Raw genomic sequence first — 9339 nt, forward strand, 5'->3', positions numbered from 1 at the left:
AGAAATTGCCTGAGAGTTCATAGATTTTGGGATAATATATATACCTTCAACCGGGAACAAAAAAAATTAGCCAGCCTGGTTGGGGTGTTAACAAGTGTGTGGAAAACGAATATGAAAAACTAAATGCGCGCTGACGACCCCGGGCGGTGGGGGGGGGGGCTGACTTTCGGAAAATTCACAAGATCTGATTTTTCAGTCATAACTTCGGGTAAAATGTATATATATATTGATTTTTTTTTTTTTTTTTACGGAATCCCACATTTTTGGTTATGGAGGATCTCATTCTGAAAAAAAAAAGTTTCAAAAATCGCATTTTCGAAATTTCAATTCCCCACCCCCTTCATTTCTCACTTTTCCCGAATTTTTTTTTTTTTTTTTTTTTTCTTTTTCTTTTGCGAAATACATAAAAAAATACGAAGATTACGATTCTGAAAAACAATTGTTTGTAAAATTTCAATTTTTCAACAAGGAAAGAAAAAAAAGGTATACCCTGAGGCCTTCCACATGCTAGAAATAACAGCCAAATCTCACAAAACTGAGATAACATAATGAAATTTCGAAAATGCGATTTTTGAATAACTTCTTTTTTTTTTAAGAATCGGATCTTCTATAACCAAAAACACGAAATTCCGTAAAAAAAAAGTCAAAACATATCCCTTTCTTATCTTCTATTTTCAAGGGTTACAGAATTAACACAGGTCATAGGAACATAAACCTTCTTCCACGAAAAGATAGCTTAAACTGTGCTCTAAATGGAGGTGTAGTCAAATCCTATTTATGGACTCAACCATGTTGGGTAACAGAATTAACACAAGTTATAGGAACATAAATCTTCTTCCACGAAGTTATCTATATCTATATATATAAAACTGTAGTTGTGTGAGTGTCTGTCCCCTTCGATTTTGATTCCTAACTCCTCCCACATTTTGCGGTGCAGTTTAACCAAATTCGGGTATCTTATAGTCGTGATTAATATCGAGCCCGTCTGGCTATTAGCGCGCGTCAACGATGAGTCTACGATTTTAAAAATAATTTAACATCATTTTTTATTCCATTTTAATGCATAATTTTTCGTGTGTCAATGGCGGCGGAGTTGGCGTCCACGCTCACAGCTGCGCCTGTTTGCTTCTCCCCCTTCCCTCCCTCGTGAAGCTGTGGGGAAGGGAGTGTAAAGAAATCAACGTCGTAATGCGTTGTCAAGGAGACCAGCGTTCTTTTAGAACAACGACTTCATGGCTTGAAGACACCAAAACAGAAATGGCTAAGAAAGCCCGAATTGGCATCTATAAGGGAAGTAACTCTCTAAAAATGCTTATATAGTTATTTCCCTTACAAACCCGAGCAACGCCGGGCGATACTGCTAGTAGGAACATAAATCTTCTTCCATGTTCTAAAATAAGTCGAAAGGTAAGCTACTATAATTCGGCAAGAACTTTCCGGGTAACCCAATAAATTAATTCTACGTTTACGGATTTGTGTTATTAAGATTCCCGAAGTGAAATCTCCAGTAGTCATTAATTTTTTTCTCTCTTTTTTTTTTTTTTTGGCTAAATAAACTCACGCACCATGTATGCTTTCTTCATTCGTTTATTCCTGTTCTTATTCTAACTCATGTCCATTGTCCGGACAATGGACATCAGTTAGAATAAGAACAGGAATAAATGAGTGAAGAAGGCATACATGGTGCGTGAGTTTATTTGGCAAAAAAGAGAAAAAAAGAATGACCGTCCCGAAATACAATAATAATATATTAATGTAACTCTTGAATATCTTTTCAGTAAATTCAGGAAGAGACTTCACCTTCACTTTAAACTTTACAGGGTTTTATGAACAAAACGTGACGGAAAAATTACAACAGCAAAAGGGATAAGATGTTAAGCGATAGCAATTTCTCCTTTACAAATTTGTCTTTCTAACTTTTCGATAGATGAATGAGAGATTATAATTTCGTAAATAATGAAAACGAGATTAATAAGGTACTTCACCTCCAATGTTGACTTCAAACGTCGTCTTCGTGAAAAGAGAAATGATTTGACTCTGAAGAATTTAGCAGACGATAACCTTTTTATCGTCTGCTCGCAAATGGTGGGAAGAAAATGGAATACTTCGGTTATTTCCGGATAATTTCGGTTTAAACGTAGTCAAATGCCTGTCTATGAATGTATGTTAGAGAGAGAGTGGGGAGAGACGAGAGAGGCAAGACAGAGAGAGAGACAAGCAGAGAATGAGAGAGAGTGAGAGACAGAAGGAAAGAAAGCGAGACAGAGAGAGCGAAGGCGCGACTGTGTCCCTGAAAGAGCTGTATTAATGATACCACCCCACTCCCACTCTATAGTTATCACTTACCACTTACACAACTCTGCTTCTACTTGTGATATCCGTTACACACTCATTAGGCCACCACCATTGCCCTTACTTAGATCTAACTTAAATATGTTTCGGCAAGTATAAGCCCAGGCCAGGTCTAACTTAATAATAGCACCACTAACATCTTGCCCAACCTACCCTTCAATTTTCAAAATTATAAGATATATATATATATATATATATAATTTCAACAATTGAGGGTAAAATTAATTAATTAATCAATTTCACCAAGTATTCAGTATGCAAAGGGACCATATATATATATATATATATATATATATATATAATTAATTAATAAGGGTGAGAGAATTAGATACTAATTTAATAGTATATCCATTCAACACCAAGTGGCCTAGTGCTCCGAGAAACCTGGATTATTATAATATTTTATAATATATTATATTTTTACAAAATAAATATAAGAGAGTGGTCACTATATGGCTCACTCTAGCACCAGTTAATCCAAAAGAAAAAGAAAAAAAAAAAAAAAAAAAATTCGGGAAAAGTGAGAAATGAAGGGGGTGGGGAATTGAAATTTCGAAAATGCGATTTTTGAAACTTTTTTTTTTCAGAATGAGATCCTCCATAACCAAAAATGTGGGATTCCGTAAAAAAAAAAAAAAAATCAATATATATATACATTTTACCCGAAGTTATGACTGAAAAATCAGATCTTGTGAATTTTCCGAAAGTCAGCCCCCCCCCCACCGCCCGGGTCGTCAGCGCGCATTTAGTTTTTCATATTCGTTTTCCACACACTTGTTAACACCCCAACCAGGCTGGCTAATTTTTTTTGTTCCCGGTTGAAAGTATATATATTATCCCAAAATCTATGAACTCTCAGGCAATTTCTTTCAATAGAAAAATTTCGGCACGAATGGGTTAATTTGGAAATTAATACAATCGTTCATTGATTTTCAAAAAATAGTGCGCGTTGTATGCGCAGGCACATGAAGAACTTAAAGACATCCTGAATTATCTCCCTTGCATAGTATGTATTGTATTAAAGAGTTGTCGAACCAAAAGAACACAAAACGATATATTGCACCTTTTGGATTAACTGGTGCTAGAGTGAGCCATATAGTGACCACTCTCTTATATTTATTTTATATATATATATATATATATATATCACGTGACCGACCAGACCATCAGATGTTACACATCGCTGGTCACAATGCGTTCGCATTATTTTAGCCTTCGAATGACGCCATCCCGCTGGCTAAGCGAGTAGGCCAATATATATATATATATATATATATATATACAAAATTTAGAGGATTGACCACTAAAAGTGGACAGCCTGCATACTAGAAATAGACGTCAAAATCGCCATTTTCCACGGAGAATGCGTTCTCAAGAAAAAATTCAGCAAAAAAACCGAATTTTTTCTTGAGAACACATTCTCCGTGGAAAATGGCGATTTTGACGTCTATTTCTAGTATACAGGCTGTCCACTTTTAGTGGTCAATCCTCTAAAGTTTGTATGTAAAAAAATTTTAATCTTCGGATTTTTTTAAATATACTAAAGCACTGGTTTTAATTAGTTAATATCAATTTCTACCCTTATTTAATTATATATATATATATATATATATATTACACTCTTTTACTTGTTTCAGTCATTTGACTGCGGCCATGCTGGAGCTCCGTTCTTAGCCGAAGAAATCGACCCCAGGACTTATTTTTGCAAGCCTAGTACTTATTCTATCGGACTCTTTTGCCAAACCGCTAAGTTACGGTGATTTAAACACACCAGCATTGGTTGTCAAGTGATGTTAGGGGAGGGGGGAAAACACACACACACACACACATATATATACATATACACCAGTGGTTTCCAACCAGGGTTCCGCGGCACTTTCGGGTTCCGCCAGTACAGTCCAGGGGTTCCGCAAGAAGTTACAAAAATGCTAAAATCGACAGTAATTTTTAATTCTCCTGTGCATAAGACAATTAAATTATTGCACAGGGGTTCCTCGAGCCAGTGGAATGTTTCCTTAGGGTTCCGCTTCAGCAAAAAGTTTGAAAAGCACTGATATACACGACAGGCTTCTTTCAGTTTCCGTCTACCAAGCCACTCACAAGGCTTTGGTCGGCCGAGGCTATTGTAGAAGACACTTGCCGAAGGTGCCTCGCAGTGGGACTGAACCCGGAACTATGTGGTTGGTAAGGAAGCTACTTACCACACAGCCACCCTTGCACCATAAAATGACAACAAAAGAATGAACAAGACCTTGATATTATGGAAATAATGGAATTTATAAAAAGTGCTTTTGTCTTAATAACTGATGAGATGTCGAGTAGCTTTTAACTCCAGCATCCGGAACAGCATTATTATGACAACTGATTGTCCTATATTATACATACATACATACATACACGCACACACACATACATACATATACAGCAATAAGAAAATGGAGGGGATCAAGAGGTGGTATTCATCAACTTTTAGACATTATATTATGTCTATTTATTTATTTAAAAAAACAATTATAACAATATACATATGTGTCTAACAGATTATGCTTTACATATATAATATATAAAAATACCAGTAATTATTAAAATATATAACTTAGAGCATAGAAAGTAGGATACGTTCTACTGATAGTTTTCCTTAATTGATCAATAGACCAGTTGAGTAAACCTATCAGTAATGTACCTATAATGACTGCTGGAAACAGCTGTAAGCCAAATTTTGCTCTAATAAAGGAATTATATGTAATGGCCATCTTTTGTAACTTGTTTCTGACATCTCACTCTGAAATTATTGTGTATAGTGCTCAGGTGCACTATATGTGTGTGTATGTGTGTGTGTGTGTGCATGTGACTGTCTTTTTCACTGTTCTGCTACAAATAAACATTAAAAAAATTTTATATGGAACTTACTGAACATATAGTTTTACTTTCTCAGGATTAATACCAATCAGTAAATATGTATTTCTTCTTAGTTGAAATTTACAGAAAAACAATAGACGAAGACAGGTGTATAAACAACAAGCAGGTGTGTTAGTTTAATGCTCAGGAAGGTGAGAAAGTATTTTATGTTTCGAGCCTATGCTCTTCAACAGAAAGGAATACGAAGAAATAAACAGAGAGAATAAAAAAAAACTTGTATATTTAGTGGTCAATCATGGCAACTGGTTGGAGAAAAGTAGTTGGACAGGAGTGCAGCTTAACTCGATTGGAGGTCAGGGAATTTAAATTACAATTATTATTTTTTCTTTTGCTTATATCCCAGCAATGGCCCACATGTGATACTTCCCAATCATCAAACCATAAAATGTGTTTATCGGGAGAAAAAATTGAAAGACATCAAAGCATGTGAAAGTGATAAAGAAACAAGTAAGGTGTTCATGGGATATACTAGAAACAACAGTCAAATCTCCCTTGAATCACATACTTTTTCATCTGAACATATATATATATATATATTTGCAAAAAGGTTTCTCCCATGGTTTTTTAGCATGCTTTGCCCAAAACATTAGCTGGAGGGTGGTACTATATAATTTCGAAGGCTGTGGTGAAAAATAAAATTGAAAAAATCCCCACCAAGACTAAAAAAATCCAATTGATGTGAGTGTCCTGATTAAAAAAAAAAATGGTAAATTTCCATTTTTCTGGAATTTATGAAGAAATAAAGCCAACTTGCATGAATTTTATGAAACTTCTCTCCCTACCCTCAAAAAAAAATTTCATAACAAATTCTGATATACATTATTTACATTTGATGGCTATTTGTCCTCATCTTGTTTGTTGTTAACGTTTCAGCTGATATACCCTCCAGCCTTCATTAGGTGTCATGGGGAAATTTTGAACCTGGGTTCTCATTCCTAAGGTATTTTCAATGTTGATGTTGTTATTATTATTATTATTATTATTCAGGTCACTGCCTAGATTCAAACTTGGAATCTTGGGGTTAGTAGCCCACACTCTTAACCACTACACCATATGTCCGTGGGCAATTTTGAGGTGAATTTTAGGGCTTATAAATCAAATATTTTCCTATCCTTCCTTAATACCGATTCCCTTATGCTATTCATATCTGCACTTGGTCTGCTTAGGGATTTACACAATCTGAAGTGTGAACATAAAAAAAAATATTCTGGGAGTTATGAGGAAACAAATTTGTGAAGGTATGCCTAAAAAAATAGACATTTTTCTGAAAGTTATGAGGAAACAAAACTGGCTTGTGTAAATTCTCCAAGTCTCCTCTCCCCTCACTCTGAACAAAATTTTCACATTATATTTCCTTTAGGGGGCTAATACAGAATCACACCTCTCCTGGAAAAATGCATTTAAAAAAATTTTTTTTTTTTCGGATTCTTACATTTTAGATGTTGGATATTACAAATATGCAAAGTAATTTTTTTTTATTTCATTCTCCACACTGACACAATTTAAAATTTTTAAACTTTTTTCAAAATTTTTTCCCCCTATATTTTAGATGACGGGAGATTCTGAATACACAAGAAACCATGTTTTCAAGATTTTAAATTCAATAAGCATATAGATATATAGATATGAATGTCTTCCTGGGGCTAAAAACAATAGTAACACCATCTTCTATAGGACCGCCACATTTAGTTGACAAAAAGAAATGTATGGTTGAAAAAGTTCAAAATTTAAAATTGGGAGAGGGGGTGGAATTTGAGCCCCTCATTTAATCTTTATAGCATTAATTATTAAAAACATTAATGTTTGTTTCTCATAAAATGGCGTATATTTAATTTACATTCAATTATCATTTATGATTACTTATAGCAAACACAAATAAAATGCAAATTCTTTTCACTTAAATGCTTTTGTCTATATTTAATTTTGATTTGCATATGTTCATCAATCTGTTTAAAGTAAACAAAATCAAAATTTTTAATTGGGGGGAACAGGTGGTGGAGTTGCTGGTGGGTGGGGTGGGGGTGAAATAAAATTTTATTTTTGCATATTCATAATCTCTGACATCTAAAATGTAGAAGTTCAAGAAGATTTTGCATGGAACATAAGTGGGGGGGGGGGGGGATTTAAAAAGTTCACAAGATCCGATTTTTTTTCACTGGTAACTTTAAGGAAAATGGATATCTTTTAATGAAATTATATATATATTCCTTTCCATGCATTACGGATGCCTAATAATGCCGCAAACCCCTTATTTTTGGTTGGGAAAATGAGGGGTGGGGCCGAATTACTAGAAAAAGCTTTTTTCTTTTTTTTCAATGACTGAATTACGGTGACCTAATCTGCAATCTGGGATTAATATATCCAGTGAATTTTTAAGAGATATATAAAAGATATTTTGTTTTAATATTCTTTTCTACTCTAGGCACAAGGCCCAAATTTTTGGAGAGGAGGCCAGTCGATTAGATCGATCCCAGTACGCACTGGTACTTAATTTATCGAACCCGAAAGGATGGAATGCAAAGTCGACCTTGGCCGAATTTGAACTCAGAATGTAAAGACAGACGAAATACTAAGCAAGCACGGCATGCTAACGTTTCTGCCAGCTCACCACCATTTTGTTTCGTTAGCCCAGCGGGTGAACTGCTTAGCGGTATTTCGTCTGCCGCTACGTTCTGAGTTCAAATTCCGCTGGGGTCGACTTTGCCTTTCATCCTTTCGGGATCGATTAAATAAGTACCAGTTACGCACTGGGGTCGATATAATCGACAATCCCTTTGTCTGTTCTTTTTTCTCCTCTCTGTGTTTAGCCCCTTGCGGGTAGTAAAGAAATAGGTATTTCGTCTGCCATTACGTTCTGAGTTCGAATTCCGCTGAGGTCGACTTTGCGTTTCATCCTTTCGGGGTCGATGAAATTAAATAAGTACCAGCTATACACTAGAGTCGATGTAATCGACTTAATCCCATTGTCTGTCCTTGTTTGTCCCCTCTATGTTTAGCCCCCTGTGGGCAATAACAAAATATTATAACTTCATATGTTTACGGACATACAACTTATTTAGGACATTCGAAAATTTATGGATTGAAATCCATGAAATGACTAAAATATTTCTAAGTAAATTTCTTGTCTTCCACACAAATCATATTTAATACCAAAATAAAAAGTCTTTTCCAACCCCATCCATTCCCTTCTCCCTTAAATTTATCGTAAAAGTTTATAATATCGTTCAAACTTTCTTCACTTCCTGGTTCCCTCGACACAAATACTTTCAAACAAAACTTGGTAAACTACAGAAATTAGAGACAACTTTATACTACAGAAATGTAGCTATATATAAACTTGTAAAATTAGATTATCATGTAATTTCCAATATCATTATCAATATTATTATCAATATTAATAACATAATTAAGCGATCAAAAAAACTCTTACCTTCCACTCAACTGAAGCTGACGGAATCAATGGCGGAACTGTACTTCGCTGACACCGGTTAATGGCAGTTACAACGATAAAATTTCGCTTTCAGTTTTAAATTTCGTTCCCCGCACCTTGTTTATGTTGATATAATACTTCGTTTACCTAAGTCGGGTTCAATTTGTTAATTCTTAAGAGAAAATATTCAGTTAGTATGAAAAAATTGGCTTTGATTTTAATTTGAACAATAGCAGAGTTTTTTTTTTTAGCAGACGACAATACCAGCCATGAATTTCGTTGGGAAGTTGTCGAGTTTAATAATGAAATTATTGTAAACAGTGCTCAGGTGTACCACAAGCAAGTTTATTTGTGGAGCAACAAATTACTTGACCTACTGATTCTCAAACTGACAAAAGCCACTAAAAGATACTAATGAAATTCTCTACTTTGCCACACCTCCTTATTAATGAGAAAACAAAAACAGAGTTTGCCAACATATAATTCTATCTTCGACTTCTTGGACGATTAAAAAAAAAGATCAAATTATCTCTGATAGATGTTGTTGACTTTCTTCCAACAACTTTAAATTTTCATCAGATTGTTTTTCAAAAAATGAAGTTCTAATGTAGTTTAATGAATGCGATTTTCGTAACCAG

At 34.7% G+C, this 9339-nt stretch overlaps 1 protein-coding gene across 1 annotated transcript in view; it reads right to left on the reverse strand.

Annotated features, from left to right (window-relative positions):
• LOC115212235 overlaps window positions 1–8848 on the reverse strand; it is a 323796-nt gene extending 314948 nt beyond the window's left edge. The window contains exons 1-2 of the mRNA XM_036502985.1: window positions 8702–8848; window positions 716–718 (exon numbers count right to left, since the gene is read on the reverse strand). The gene's annotated coding sequence lies outside the window, so the exon portion shown is untranslated. The remainder of the gene's footprint in view (window positions 1–715; window positions 719–8701) is intronic.
• Between the last annotated feature and the right edge of the window lie 491 nt (window positions 8849–9339).

The sequence above is a fragment of the Octopus sinensis genome, linkage group LG5 (genome assembly GCF_006345805.1).
Source record: "Octopus sinensis linkage group LG5, ASM634580v1, whole genome shotgun sequence".
In the NCBI taxonomy this organism is placed as follows: domain Eukaryota; kingdom Metazoa; phylum Mollusca; class Cephalopoda; order Octopoda; family Octopodidae; genus Octopus; species Octopus sinensis.